This window comes from Schistocerca nitens, chromosome 4, assembly GCF_023898315.1.
Source record: "Schistocerca nitens isolate TAMUIC-IGC-003100 chromosome 4, iqSchNite1.1, whole genome shotgun sequence".
NCBI lineage: Eukaryota > Metazoa > Arthropoda > Insecta > Orthoptera > Acrididae > Schistocerca > Schistocerca nitens.
In genome coordinates this window covers 616,417,118-616,432,977 of record NC_064617.1, presented here as the reverse complement: position 1 = coordinate 616,432,977, position 15,860 = coordinate 616,417,118, and the positions used below count along the sequence as shown (strand labels likewise).

The 15,860-nt window shown below is 42.5% G+C and overlaps 9 non-coding genes across 9 annotated transcripts; all 9 read right to left on the bottom strand.

Annotated features, from left to right (window-relative positions):
- Window positions 1–943: 943 nt before the first annotated feature.
- On the bottom strand, window positions 944–1,150 carry LOC126254450 (small nucleolar RNA U3). The gene has a single exon (XR_007546136.1). It is a non-coding gene; the product is annotated as a small nucleolar RNA U3 (small nucleolar RNA).
- Window positions 1,151–3,546: 2,396 nt separating this feature from the next.
- Window positions 3,547–3,665, bottom strand: LOC126254675 (U5 spliceosomal RNA). Its single transcript, XR_007546329.1, has one exon. It is a non-coding gene; the product is annotated as a U5 spliceosomal RNA (small nuclear RNA).
- A 953-nt stretch (window positions 3,666–4,618) lies between these two features.
- LOC126254449 (small nucleolar RNA U3) lies at window positions 4,619–4,825 on the bottom strand. Its single transcript, XR_007546135.1, has one exon. It is a non-coding gene; the product is annotated as a small nucleolar RNA U3 (small nucleolar RNA).
- A 2,399-nt stretch (window positions 4,826–7,224) lies between these two features.
- LOC126254674 (U5 spliceosomal RNA) lies at window positions 7,225–7,343 on the bottom strand. Its single transcript, XR_007546328.1, has one exon. It is a non-coding gene; the product is annotated as a U5 spliceosomal RNA (small nuclear RNA).
- A 953-nt stretch (window positions 7,344–8,296) lies between these two features.
- Window positions 8,297–8,503, bottom strand: LOC126254448 (small nucleolar RNA U3). Its single transcript, XR_007546134.1, has one exon. It is a non-coding gene; the product is annotated as a small nucleolar RNA U3 (small nucleolar RNA).
- A 2,398-nt stretch (window positions 8,504–10,901) lies between these two features.
- LOC126254671 (U5 spliceosomal RNA) lies at window positions 10,902–11,020 on the bottom strand. The gene has a single exon (XR_007546327.1). It is a non-coding gene; the product is annotated as a U5 spliceosomal RNA (small nuclear RNA).
- Window positions 11,021–11,973: 953 nt separating this feature from the next.
- On the bottom strand, window positions 11,974–12,180 carry LOC126254447 (small nucleolar RNA U3). The gene has a single exon (XR_007546133.1). It is a non-coding gene; the product is annotated as a small nucleolar RNA U3 (small nucleolar RNA).
- Window positions 12,181–14,575: 2,395 nt separating this feature from the next.
- Window positions 14,576–14,694, bottom strand: LOC126254670 (U5 spliceosomal RNA). The gene has a single exon (XR_007546326.1). It is a non-coding gene; the product is annotated as a U5 spliceosomal RNA (small nuclear RNA).
- A 953-nt stretch (window positions 14,695–15,647) lies between these two features.
- LOC126254446 (small nucleolar RNA U3) lies at window positions 15,648–15,854 on the bottom strand. Its single transcript, XR_007546132.1, has one exon. It is a non-coding gene; the product is annotated as a small nucleolar RNA U3 (small nucleolar RNA).
- Between the last annotated feature and the right edge of the window lie 6 nt (window positions 15,855–15,860).

The following is a 15,860-nucleotide window of genomic DNA, read 5'->3' as shown; positions in this document are numbered from 1 at the left end:
CCTCACTTCAATACTTATGGCTGCTTCTCTATTACTTCTCCGCGAGAACGCCGAAAATTCTTGCCGTCTTGTCTACTTCTCTACCGTCAACAGACTTCCAGTGTCATGCAAGCACACACCCCAAACTAACTGTCAACGCTGAAATAAGTGTCTGCCAACTGTCGTCGCTATTACTCTTTAGATAACTATTTTCATCATTTCTGTCACCATTCAAGCTGCTTCATTACCTCACCTGCCGACAGATGGCAGCACGCATAATTCCTGTCGGCGACCCACCGTCCGACATACAACGTCCGACACACAACTGCCCGCACTGCTCTGCATCTAACACTAATCTCTCTCCTCCCCACCACACTCGTTCACTCAAAAAACTGACAACTAGATAGTTCTTTGTACGCAAAACTAGGCCACATCACACGCAACGTGTATGTAGATGTATGGTGCAAGGGAAATATCCCCCTGCTCCCACACAACTAATTAATACTAGTTGACAACAGAAATAAAATTTCTGTCGATAGTATTTGAACCAGTCTTATTCATTTGCGAATTTCATGCATTCCTTCTTGCAGATAACACTGCCTTGCAAATCACTCAATTCATGTTTGCTAGCCAAACGTGCTCCTCCTAAATGTTTCGTACATCATGCATTAGTGGTGATTATCGAGACTGTGTTGTGTGTCAGCTTTTTATGGTCATCAATTGCACTCTTCTTGTGTTGCTCACTCATTCTTGTAACTCAAAAGTACGTCGTTGTCATCCAAGCCTAGCACTTGGAGCAGGCCAAATCAAATGGCTCGTCCCCGTGCCACTCGAGAAACTTCCACGAGGCTTTCATGACATGTCGCAATCGAAGTCTTTCCACAACCTGTAGCGACATTTCTGCAACGACGCGGGTCCCGATACCAACAGTATGACTTATGCTTCTAATCTATATAATAAAACCACCACTCGGAAAGCGCTATTCCCTTCCCACATCCCTCAGAATGTGGTGAACGATCATCGATTACAACCAAGATGCGATGAATCTTGATCGCAAGCCTCACGCTCAGGGAGAGTGCTACCACTCATCATCGTGGTTACGTCTACTCCAGCGTTGAACTAGAGAGAGTTGAAGACATACTACAGAAATGATCCTGTGAAGTATGATCTTGCTTGCAAGCTATCACCGCTCGCTACTTATGCCACGAGACCGTCAACACGCCCTACGAGAATACGACACATTCTTCACATTTCGCGATTTACTTATCGAAGAATTTCTTAAGCTCAGACATTCTGCAAAGAACCTACTTCTACCCTTACTTGGCCGCAATGATCTCACTCGGCTATTTTTGTGCGCTACCAGTGCTTCTTGCGTTCCGAAATGAGAGACCATTGCCTCAGGCGAGACTGTATGTAAACACCGCTTGCACCTCCGGCCGCTAGATGGGGGCCTGGGGCACATACAGTAGCTTTCTATGGCGCAAGCAGACATGCCAAATAGCCACTGAAAGAGAAACACACAAGAGGGCATTCATAGGACTCTTGTGCTTTCTTTAAAACCGCCTCTCTCTTCGAAAATTTTCGCACCGCACTAGCTTATTCACCTCACCCTAACAGTGCGAACTCTTGTCGATATTTGGCCACTTTCATGCATACTTCCTCTTTCGTTTCACTTTGCGTCTTACTTGATACCCGCCCAAGAGCTGCTGATATACAATACTCGCAATAAATGTGTTTCTCTCTGTACCTCTCGTCGCCTATCACGAGTATTGCTTCTCCTCACATGGCAATTATGAAAACACCCACAGCTAAACAAACACTTCCTTCAAGCGCCACGTCCATACTATCAATCATACACTACTAATTTCACAGCTACTTGCTCCACTAATACATTTCTTATGTCTACTGTTAAACAGATGAAGAATCAAAGTATACAACAAGTCCCTATGAACATCACTGTCAGGACATTTTACAGACCTACGCATACCATGCCAATCTTTATGCTTCAACTATGATGGCCCATGTGCTATGAATAAAGAAATTTCTCATAAAATAACAAATAATCTTACAACTATACAAATACTCCGACAAGCTCCTTACTAAAATGCTAGATGTTTAGCAATCCCCCCCATCATCTCAGAATAATCTCAAGCAGTGCTTTCATCCCATGAGCACTTCTTTGCAAACAAAACCACAAACTACTTTTTATACTAGCTTCCTTGTCACAGTGAACAGGGAACTAATGCTAGTGCCTCAGTTTACTAAAAAGCTTTTTTCGCTTGCAACATATAAACTACCAACTTGAACCTCTGGGATTTTCAAACACACACACACACACACACACACAGAAAACTTAATTCCACAGAAATTTAGGAGTAACAGTGGTTACCTCACATTTTCATACATACTCAAATAGCTACTTCTGTGCACTTCACACAATGTTCTCATCGTGTTCCAACAGAGAACACACTAATCACTATGAATGGATTCTGGTAAAAGAGCATTAAAAAAACGAACAGCCTGATCAAAGTGATTATCTGCACATCCTCTGCCAATAACATGTCACTCTATACCCGAGGGAAACTAAAATGCAGGGAAAGGAGCTTTGTTGTGACCACTGTGTCGGTATTTCATCATTTACTGACCAAAGTCTTCTCAAGCCAAGTATGCACCAGCTCTGTGTATGGCTGGGTCAATCAAGAGCCCCTATCAATTTTACTTAAAAGACAAGCAGCATCAACAACTCACAGGAGGCACTGAACATTTTTACCATTATCTGCACCACCTTCCACTGATTTATTGAAGAAGAAACTGCAAAGTCTGGCCAATTTTGTACACAAGTAATCTTGAAAACATTGGAGTCAACAGCAGATACATAGTTTCCAAGACTGTAGCAAGGAACAACCCTTCAATTTCAAGATTTATCTCTCACTGAGACACATCATACCCAAACTACACCTAGCAGGAAATTGCTACTCAATTCATTTCTAGCTATCTATGTCATATTCAACAACTGTCTCTTTCTCACCTAAATCTTCTACAAAACTGAGTACACTGTTATGAACAAAGAACCAATGCCACATTATGGCAACAAGCCAGTGCCACTAATATCCACTCTATTGAAAACAATTGAAATACTCATCCTGCCCAACTAACCACCATCTTCAGCCCAAATCTCACTCACATCATACCTACAAATCACAAACTTCTGCGGTAAAAATTATTTTGGCTTTCAAAACAAAATCTACTTATCACATACCAGTATTTATTACAAAGACAATCATTCATCATTCACTTCCAAATATCAGCTTATATGCTGTTGTGCAACTGCAGTGCAAGTAAACATTCTCAAATCATCTACAACTGAGGTACGGAAAGGGTTCACCAAGAGTTTGCAGGACAATAAATAGCTCTGCCCCCCTCTACCCCCCCCTCTCTCTCTCTCTACACAATCGTCTAACACACTGCACGCCATTTCAGGTCAAACGTGATCCGCTAATTCACGCCCTTCATTCTCACAACACAATCTACCTCTTGCTACTCACATTACGTTTTACTTGTGATTGTGGCTCAGCAATAGCCGAGCACTACAAAAAATACCTTCTAGACTCATTTAATGTTCCCCTCCACGGAAATCTTTAGTAAAAGGCGAAAGATTTATTCGGTTTGAAGGGAAACCAGAGTGCCGATCAACGCCCTCACTTCAATACTTATGGCTGCTTCTCTATTACTTCTCCGCGAGAACGCCGAAAATTCTTGCCGTCTTGTCTACTTCTCTACCGTCAACAGACTTCCAGTGTCATGCAAGCACACACCCCAAACTAACTGTCAACGCTGAAATAAGTGTCTGCCAACTGTCGTCGCTATTACTCTTTAGATAACTATTTTCATCATTTCTGTCACCATTCAAGCTGCTTCATTACCTCACCTGCCGACAGATGGCAGCACGCATAATTCCTGTCGGCGACCCACCGTCCGACATACAACGTCCGACACACAACTGCCCGCACTGCTCTGCATCTAACACTAATCTCTCTCCTCCCCACCACACTCGTTCACTCAAAAAACTGACAACTAGATAGTTCTTTGTACGCAAAACTAGGCCACATCACACGCAACGTGTATGTAGATGTATGGTGCAAGGGAAATATCCCCCTGCTCCCACACAACTAATTAATACTAGTTGACAACAGAAATAAAATTTCTGTCGATAGTATTTGAACCAGTCTTATTCATTTGCGAATTTCATGCATTCCTTCTTGCAGATAACACTGCCTTGCAAATCACTCAATTCATGTTTGCTAGCCAAACGTGCTCCTCCTAAATGTTTCGTACATCATGCATTAGTGGTGATTATCGAGACTGTGTTGTGTGTCAGCTTTTTATGGTCATCAATTGCACTCTTCTTGTGTTGCTCACTCATTCTTGTAACTCAAAAGTACGTCGTTGTCATCCAAGCCTAGCACTTGGAGCAGGCCAAATCAAATGGCTCGTCCCCGTGCCACTCGAGAAACTTCCACGAGGCTTTCATGACATGTCGCAATCGAAGTCTTTCCACAACCTGTAGCGACATTTCTGCAACGACGCGGGTCCCGATACCAACAGTATGACTTATGCTTCTAATCTATATAATAAAACCACCACTCGGAAAGCGCTATTCCCTTCCCACATCCCTCAGAATGTGGTGAACGATCATCGATTACAACCAAGATGCGATGAATCTTGATCGCAAGCCTCACGCTCAGGGAGAGTGCTACCACTCATCATCGTGGTTACGTCTACTCCAGCGTTGAACTAGAGAGAGTTGAAGACATACTACAGAAATGATCCTGTGAAGTATGATCTTGCTTGCAAGCTATCACCGTTCGCTACTTATGCCACGAGACCGTCAACACGCCCTACGAGAATACGACACATTCTTCACATTTCGCGATTTACTTATCGAAGAATTTCTTAAGCTCAGACATTCTGCAAAGAACCTACTTCTACCCTTACTTGGCCGCAATGATCTCACTCGGCTATTTTTGTGCGCTACCAGTGCTTCTTGCGTTCCGAAATGAGAGACCATTGCCTCAGGCGAGACTGTATGTAAACACCGCTTGCACCTCCGGCCGCTAGATGGGGGCCTGGGGCACATACAGTAGCTTTCTATGGCGCAAGCAGACATGCCAAATAGCCACTGAAAGAGAAACACACAAGAGGGCATTCATAGGACTCTTGTGCTTTCTTTAAAACCGCCTCTCTCTTCGAAAATTTTCGCACCGCACTAGCTTATTCACCTCACCCTAACAGTGCGAACTCTTGTCGATATTTGGCCACTTTCATGCATACTTCCTCTTTCGTTTCACTTTGCGTCTTACTTGATACCCGCCCAAGAGCTGCTGATATACAATACTCGCAATAAATGTGTTTCTCTCTGTACCTCTCGTCGCCTATCACGAGTATTGCTTCTCCTCACATGGCAATTATGAAAACACCCACAGCTAAACAAACACTTCCTTCAAGCGCCACGTCCATACTATCAATCATACACTACTAATTTCACAGCTACTTGCTCCACTAATACATTTCTTATGTCTACTGTTAAACAGATGAAGAATCAAAGTATACAACAAGTCCCTATGAACATCACTGTCAGGACATTTTACAGACCTACGCATACCATGCCAATCTTTATGCTTCAACTATGATGGCCCATGTGCTATGAATAAAGAAATTTCTCATAAAATAACAAATAATCTTACAACTATACAAATACTCCGACAAGCTCCTTACTAAAATGCTAGATGTTTAGCAATCCCCCCCATCATCTCAGAATAATCTCAAGCAGTGCTTTCATCCCATGAGCACTTCTTTGCAAACAAAACCACAAACTACTTTTTATACTAGCTTCCTTGTCACAGTGAACAGGGAACTAATGCTAGTGCCTCAGTTTACTAAAAAGCTTTTTTCGCTTGCAACATATAAACTACCAACTTGAACCTCTGGGATTTTCAAACACACACACACACACACACACAGAAAACTTAATTCCACAGAAATTTAGGAGTAACAGTGGTTACCTCACATTTTCATACATACTCAAATAGCTACTTCTGTGCACTTCACACAATGTTCTCATCGTGTTCCAACAGAGAACACACTAATCACTATGAATGGATTCTGGTAAAAGAGCATTAAAAAAAACGAACAGCCTGATCAAAGTGATTATCTGCACATCCTCTGCCAATAACATGTCACTCTATACCCGAGGGAAACTAAAATGCAGGGAAAGGAGCTTTGTTGTGACCACTGTGTCGGTATTTCATCATTTACTGACCAAAGTCTTCTCAAGCCAAGTATGCACCAGCTCTGTGTATGGCTGGGTCAATCAAGAGCCCCTATCAATTTTACTTAAAAGACAAGCAGCATCAACAACTCACAGGAGGCACTGAACATTTTTACCATTATCTGCACCACCTTCCACTGATTTATTGAAGAAGAAACTGCAAAGTCTGGCCAATTTTGTACACAAGTAATCTTGAAAACATTGGAGTCAACAGCAGATACATAGTTTCCAAGACTGTAGCAAGGAACAACCCTTCAATTTCAAGATTTATCTCTCACTGAGACACATCATACCCAAACTACACCTAGCAGGAAATTGCTACTCAATTCATTTCTAGCTATCTATGTCATATTCAACAACTGTCTCTTTCTCACCTAAATCTTCTACAAAACTGAGTACACTGTTATGAACAAAGAACCAATGCCACATTATGGCAACAAGCCAGTGCCACTAATATCCACTCTATTGAAAACAATTGAAATACTCATCCTGCCCAACTAACCACCATCTTCAGCCCAAATCTCACTCACATCATACCTACAAATCACAAACTTCTGCGGTAAAAATTATTTTGGCTTTCAAAACAAAATCTACTTATCACATACCAGTATTTATTACAAAGACAATCATTCATCATTCACTTCCAAATATCAGCTTATATGCTGTTGTGCAACTGCAGTGCAAGTAAACATTCTCAAATCATCTACAACTGAGGTACGGAAAGGGTTCACCAAGAGTTTGCAGGACAATAAATAGCTCTGCCCCCCTCTACCCCCCCCCCCCTCTCTCTCTCTCTACACAATCGTCTAACACACTGCACGCCATTTCAGGCCAAACGTGATCCGCTAATTCACGCCCTTCATTCTCACAACACAATCTACCTCTTGCTACTCACATTACGTTTTACTTGTGATTGTGGCTCAGCAATAGCCGAGCACTACAAAAAATACCTTCTAGACTCATTTAATGTTCCCCTCCACGGAAATCTTTAGTAAAAGGCGAAAGATTTATTCGGTTTGAAGGGAAACCAGAGTGCCGATCAACGCCCTCACTTCAATACTTATGGCTGCTTCTCTATTACTTCTCCGCGAGAACGCCGAAAATTCTTGCCGTCTTGTCTACTTCTCTACCGTCAACAGACTTCCAGTGTCATGCAAGCACACACCCCAAACTAACTGTCAACGCTGAAATAAGTGTCTGCCAACTGTCGTCGCTATTACTCTTTAGATAACTATTTTCATCATTTCTGTCACCATTCAAGCTGCTTCATTACCTCACCTGCCGACAGATGGCAGCACGCATAATTCCTGTCGGCGACCCACCGTCCGACATACAACGTCCGACACACAACTGCCCGCACTGCTCTGCATCTAACACTAATCTCTCTCCTCCCCACCACACTCGTTCACTCAAAAAACTGACAACTAGATAGTTCTTTGTACGCAAAACTAGGCCACATCACACGCAACGTGTATGTAGATGTATGGTGCAAGGGAAATATCCCCCTGCTCCCACACAACTAATTAATACTAGTTGACAACAGAAATAAAATTTCTGTCGATAGTATTTGAACCAGTCTTATTCATTTGCGAATTTCATGCATTCCTTCTTGCAGATAACACTGCCTTGCAAATCACTCAATTCATGTTTGCTAGCCAAACGTGCTCCTCCTAAATGTTTCGTACATCATGCATTAGTGGTGATTATCGAGACTGTGTTGTGTGTCAGCTTTTTATGGTCATCAATTGCACTCTTCTTGTGTTGCTCACTCATTCTTGTAACTCAAAAGTACGTCGTTGTCATCCAAGCCTAGCACTTGGAGCAGGCCAAATCAAATGGCTCGTCCCCGTGCCACTCGAGAAACTTCCACGAGGCTTTCATGACATGTCGCAATCGAAGTCTTTCCACAACCTGTAGCGACATTTCTGCAACGACGCGGGTCCCGATACCAACAGTATGACTTATGCTTCTAATCTATATAATAAAACCACCACTCGGAAAGCGCTATTCCCTTCCCACATCCCTCAGAATGTGGTGAACGATCATCGATTACAACCAAGATGCGATGAATCTTGATCGCAAGCCTCACGCTCAGGGAGAGTGCTACCACTCATCATCGTGGTTACGTCTACTCCAGCGTTGAACTAGAGAGAGTTGAAGACATACTACAGAAATGATCCTGTGAAGTATGATCTTGCTTGCAAGCTATCACCGCTCGCTACTTATGCCACGAGACCGTCAACACGCCCTACGAGAATACGACACATTCTTCACATTTCGCGATTTACTTATCGAAGAATTTCTTAAGCTCAGACATTCTGCAAAGAACCTACTTCTACCCTTACTTGGCCGCAATGATCTCACTCGGCTATTTTTGTGCGCTACCAGTGCTTCTTGCGTTCCGAAATGAGAGACCATTGCCTCAGGCGAGACTGTATGTAAACACCGCTTGCACCTCCGGCCGCTAGATGGGGGCCTGGGGCACATACAGTAGCTTTCTATGGCGCAAGCAGACATGCCAAATAGCCACTGAAAGAGAAACACACAAGAGGGCATTCATAGGACTCTTGTGCTTTCTTTAAAACCGCCTCTCTCTTCGAAAATTTTCGCACCGCACTAGCTTATTCACCCCACCCTAACAGTGCGAACTCTTGTCGATATTTGGCCACTTTCATGCATACTTCCTCTTTCGTTTCACTTTGCGTCTTACTTGATACCCGCCCAAGAGCTGCTGATATACAATACTCGCAATAAATGTGTTTCTCTCTGTACCTCTCGTCGCCTATCACGAGTATTGCTTCTCCTCACATGGCAATTATGAAAACACCCACAGCTAAACAAACACTTCCTTCAAGCGCCACGTCCATACTATCAATCATACACTACTAATTTCACAGCTACTTGCTCCACTAATACATTTCTTATGTCTACTGTTAAACAGATGAAGAATCAAAGTATACAACAAGTCCCTATGAACATCACTGTCAGGACATTTTACAGACCTACGCATACCATGCCAATCTTTATGCTTCAACTATGATGGCCCATGTGCTATGAATAAAGAAATTTCTCATAAAATAACAAATAATCTTACAACTATACAAATACTCCGACAAGCTCCTTACTAAAATGCTAGATGTTTAGCAATCCCCCCCATCATCTCAGAATAATCTCAAGCAGTGCTTTCATCCCATGAGCACTTCTTTGCAAACAAAACCACAAACTACTTTTTATACTAGCTTCCTTGTCACAGTGAACAGGGAACTAATGCTAGTGCCTCAGTTTACTAAAAAGCTTTTTTCGCTTGCAACATATAAACTACCAACTTGAACCTCTGGGATTTTCAAACACACACACACACACACACACACACAGAAAACTTAATTCCACAGAAATTTAGGAGTAACAGTGGTTACCTCACATTTTCATACATACTCAAATAGCTACTTCTGTGCACTTCACACAATGTTCTCATCGTGTTCCAACAGAGAACACACTAATCACTATGAATGGATTCTGGTAAAAGAGCATTAAAAAAACGAACAGCCTGATCAAAGTGATTATCTGCACATCCTCTGCCAATAACATGTCACTCTATACCCGAGGGAAACTAAAATGCAGGGAAAGGAGCTTTGTTGTGACCACTGTGTCGGTATTTCATCATTTACTGACCAAAGTCTTCTCAAGCCAAGTATGCACCAGCTCTGTGTATGGCTGGGTCAATCAAGAGCCCCTATCAATTTTACTTAAAAGACAAGCAGCATCAACAACTCACAGGAGGCACTGAACATTTTTACCATTATCTGCACCACCTTCCACTGATTTATTGAAGAAGAAACTGCAAAGTCTGGCCAATTTTGTACACAAGTAATCTTGAAAACATTGGAGTCAACAGCAGATACATAGTTTCCAAGACTGTAGCAAGGAACAACCCTTCAATTTCAAGATTTATCTCTCACTGAGACACATCATACCCAAACTACACCTAGCAGGAAATTGCTACTCAATTCATTTCTAGCTATCTATGTCATATTCAACAACTGTCTCTTTCTCACCTAAATCTTCTACAAAACTGAGTACACTGTTATGAACAAAGAACCAATGCCACATTATGGCAACAAGCCAGTGCCACTAATATCCACTCTATTGAAAACAATTGAAATACTCATCCTGCCCAACTAACCACCATCTTCAGCCCAAATCTCACTCACATCATACCTACAAATCACAAACTTCTGCGGTAAAAATTATTTTGGCTTTCAAAACAAAATCTACTTATCACATACCAGTATTTATTACAAAGACAATCATTCATCATTCACTTCCAAATATCAGCTTATATGCTGTTGTGCAACTGCAGTGCAAGTAAACATTCTCAAATCATCTACAACTGAGGTACGGAAAGGGTTCACCAAGAGTTTGCAGGACAATAAATAGCTCTGCCCCCCTCTACCCCCCCCTCTCTCTCTCTCTACACAATCGTCTAACACACTGCACGCCATTTCAGGCCAAACGTGATCCGCTAATTCACGCCCTTCATTCTCACAACACAATCTACCTCTTGCTACTCACATTACGTTTTACTTGTGATTGTGGCTCAGCAATAGCCGAGCACTACAAAAAATACCTTCTAGACTCATTTAATGTTCCCCTCCACGGAAATCTTTAGTAAAAGGCGAAAGATTTATTCGGTTTGAAGGGAAACCAGAGTGCCGATCAACGCCCTCACTTCAATACTTATGGCTGCTTCTCTATTACTTCTCCGCGAGAACGCCGAAAATTCTTGCCGTCTTGTCTACTTCTCTACCGTCAACAGACTTCCAGTGTCATGCAAGCACACACCCCAAACTAACTGTCAACGCTGAAATAAGTGTCTGCCAACTGTCGTCGCTATTACTCTTTAGATAACTATTTTCATCATTTCTGTCACCATTCAAGCTGCTTCATTACCTCACCTGCCGACAGATGGCAGCACGCATAATTCCTGTCGGCGACCCACCGTCCGACATACAACGTCCGACACACAACTGCCCGCACTGCTCTGCATCTAACACTAATCTCTCTCCTCCCCACCACACTCGTTCACTCAAAAAACTGACAACTAGATAGTTCTTTGTACGCAAAACTAGGCCACATCACACGCAACGTGTATGTAGATGTATGGTGCAAGGGAAATATCCCCCTGCTCCCACACAACTAATTAATACTAGTTGACAACAGAAATAAAATTTCTGTCGATAGTATTTGAACCAGTCTTATTCATTTGCGAATTTCATGCATTCCTTCTTGCAGATAACACTGCCTTGCAAATCACTCAATTCATGTTTGCTAGCCAAACGTGCTCCTCCTAAATGTTTCGTACATCATGCATTAGTGGTGATTATCGAGACTGTGTTGTGTGTCAGCTTTTTATGGTCATCAATTGCACTCTTCTTGTGTTGCTCACTCATTCTTGTAACTCAAAAGTACGTCGTTGTCATCCAAGCCTAGCACTTGGAGCAGGCCAAATCAAATGGCTCGTCCCCGTGCCACTCGAGAAACTTCCACGAGGCTTTCATGACATGTCGCAATCGAAGTCTTTCCACAACCTGTAGCGACATTTCTGCAACGACGCGGGTCCCGATACCAACAGTATGACTTATGCTTCTAATCTATATAATAAAACCACCACTCGGAAAGCGCTATTCCCTTCCCACATCCCTCAGAATGTGGTGAACGATCATCGATTACAACCAAGATGCGATGAATCTTGATCGCAAGCCTCACGCTCAGGGAGAGTGCTACCACTCATCATCGTGGTTACGTCTACTCCAGCGTTGAACTAGAGAGAGTTGAAGACATACTACAGAAATGATCCTGTGAAGTATGATCTTGCTTGCAAGCTATCACCGCTCGCTACTTATGCCACGAGACCGTCAACACGCCCTACGAGAATACGACACATTCTTCACATTTCGCGATTTACTTATCGAAGAATTTCTTAAGCTCAGACATTCTGCAAAGAACCTACTTCTACCCTTACTTGGCCGCAATGATCTCACTCGGCTATTTTTGTGCGCTACCAGTGCTTCTTGCGTTCCGAAATGAGAGACCATTGCCTCAGGCGAGACTGTATGTAAACACCGCTTGCACCTCCGGCCGCTAGATGGGGGCCTGGGGCACATACAGTAGCTTTCTATGGCGCAAGCAGACATGCCAAATAGCCACTGAAAGAGAAACACACAAGAGGGCATTCATAGGACTCTTGTGCTTTCTTTAAAACCGCCTCTCTCTTCGAAAATTTTCGCACCGCACTAGCTTATTCACCTCACCCTAACAGTGCGAACTCTTGTCGATATTTGGCCACTTTCATGCATACTTCCTCTTTCGTTTCACTTTGCGTCTTACTTGATACCCGCCCAAGAGCTGCTGATATACAATACTCGCAATAAATGTGTTTCTCTCTGTACCTCTCGTCGCCTATCACGAGTATTGCTTCTCCTCACATGGCAATTATGAAAACACCCACAGCTAAACAAACACTTCCTTCAAGCGCCACGTCCATACTATCAATCATACACTACTAATTTCACAGCTACTTGCTCCACTAATACATTTCTTATGTCTACTGTTAAACAGATGAAGAATCAAAGTATACAACAAGTCCCTATGAACATCACTGTCAGGACATTTTACAGACCTACGCATACCATGCCAATCTTTATGCTTCAACTATGATGGCCCATGTGCTATGAATAAAGAAATTTCTCATAAAATAACAAATAATCTTACAACTATACAAATACTCCGACAAGCTCCTTACTAAAATGCTAGATGTTTAGCAATCCCCCCCATCATCTCAGAATAATCTCAAGCAGTGCTTTCATCCCATGAGCACTTCTTTGCAAACAAAACCACAAACTACTTTTTATACTAGCTTCCTTGTCACAGTGAACAGGGAACTAATGCTAGTGCCTCAGTTTACTAAAAAGCTTTTTTCGCTTGCAACATATAAACTACCAACTTGAACCTCTGGGATTTTCAAACACACACACACACACACACACAGAAAACTTAATTCCACAGAAATTTAGGAGTAACAGTGGTTACCTCACATTTTCATACATACTCAAATAGCTACTTCTGTGCACTTCACACAATGTTCTCATCGTGTTCCAACAGAGAACACACTAATCACTATGAATGGATTCTGGTAAAAGAGCATTAAAAAAACGAACAGCCTGATCAAAGTGATTATCTGCACATCCTCTGCCAATAACATGTCACTCTATACCCGAGGGAAACTAAAATGCAGGGAAAGGAGCTTTGTTGTGACCACTGTGTCGGTATTTCATCATTTACTGACCAAAGTCTTCTCAAGCCAAGTATGCACCAGCTCTGTGTATGGCTGGGTCAATCAAGAGCCCCTATCAATTTTACTTAAAAGACAAGCAGCATCAACAACTCACAGGAGGCACTGAACATTTTTACCATTATCTGCACCACCTTCCACTGATTTATTGAAGAAGAAACTGCAAAGTCTGGCCAATTTTGTACACAAGTAATCTTGAAAACATTGGAGTCAACAGCAGATACATAGTTTCCAAGACTGTAGCAAGGAACAACCCTTCAATTTCAAGATTTATCTCTCACTGAGACACATCATACCCAAACTACACCTAGCAGGAAATTGCTACTCAATTCATTTCTAGCTATCTATGTCATATTCAACAACTGTCTCTTTCTCACCTAAATCTTCTACAAAACTGAGTACACTGTTATGAACAAAGAACCAATGCCACATTATGGCAACAAGCCAGTGCCACTAATATCCACTCTATTGAAAACAATTGAAATACTCATCCTGCCCAACTAACCACCATCTTCAGCCCAAATCTCACTCACATCATACCTACAAATCACAAACTTCTGCGGTAAAAATTATTTTGGCTTTCAAAACAAAATCTACTTATCACATACCAGTATTTATTACAAAGACAATCATTCATCATTCACTTCCAAATATCAGCTTATATGCTGTTGTGCAACTGCAGTGCAAGTAAACATTCTCAAATCATCTACAACTGAGGTACGGAAAGGGTTCACCAAGAGTTTGCAGGACAATAAATAGCTCTGCCCCCCTCTACCCCCCCCCTCTCTCTCTCTCTACACAATCGTCTAACACACTGCACGCCATTTCAGGCCAAACGTGATCCGCTAATTCACGCCCTTCATTCTCACAACACAATCTACCTCTTGCTACTCACATTACGTTTTACTTGTGATTGTGGCTCAGCAATAGCCGAGCACTACAAAAAATACCTTCTAGACTCATTTAATGTTCCCCTCCACGGAAATCTTTAGTAAAAGGCGAAAGATTTATTCGGTTTGAAGGGAAACCAGAGTGCCGATCAACGCCCTCACTTCAATACTTATGGCTGCTTCTCTATTACTTCTCCGCGAGAACGCCGAAAATTCTTGCCGTCTTGTCTACTTCTCTACCGTCAACAGACTTCCAGTGTCATGCAAGCACACACCCCAAACTAACTGTCAACGCTGAAATAAGTGTCTGCCAACTGTCGTCGCTATTACTCTTTAGATAACTATTTTCATCATTTCTGTCACCATTCAAGCTGCTTCATTACCTCACCTGCCGACAGATGGCAGCACGCATAATTCCTGTCGGCGACCCACCGTCCGACATACAACGTCCGACACACAACTGCCCGCACTGCTCTGCATCTAACACTAATCTCTCTCCTCCCCACCACACTCGTTCACTCAAAAAACTGACAACTAGATAGTTCTTTGTACGCAAAACTAGGCCACATCACACGCAACGTGTATGTAGATGTATGGTGCAAGGGAAATATCCCCCTGCTCCCACACAACTAATTAATACTAGTTGACAACAGAAATAAAATTTCTGTCGATAGTATTTGAACCAGTCTTATTCATTTGCGAATTTCATGCATTCCTTCTTGCAGATAACACTGCCTTGCAAATCACTCAATTCATGTTTGCTAGCCAAACGTGCTCCTCCTAAATGTTTCGTACATCATGCATTAGTGGTGATTATCGAGACTGTGTTGTGTGTCAGCTTTTTATGGTCATCAATTGCACTCTTCTTGTGTTGCTCACTCATTCTTGTAACTCAAAAGTACGTCGTTGTCATCCAAGCCTAGCACTTGGAGCAGGCCAAATCAAATGGCTCGTCCCCGTGCCACTCGAGAAACTTCCACGAGGCTTTCATGACATGTCGCAATCGAAGTCTTTCCACAACCTGTAGCGACATTTCTGCAACGACGCGGGTCCCGATACCAACAGTATGACTTATGCTTCTAATCTATATAATAAAACCACCACTCGGAAAGCGCTATTCCCTTCCCACATCCCTCAGAATGTGGTGAACGATCATCGATTACAACCAAGATGCGATGAATCTTGATCGCAAGCCTCACGCTCAGGGAGAGTGCTACCACTCATCATCGTGGTTACGTCTACTCCAGCGTTGAACTAGAGAGAGTTGAAGACATACTACAGAAATGATCCTGTGAAGTATGATCTTGCTTGC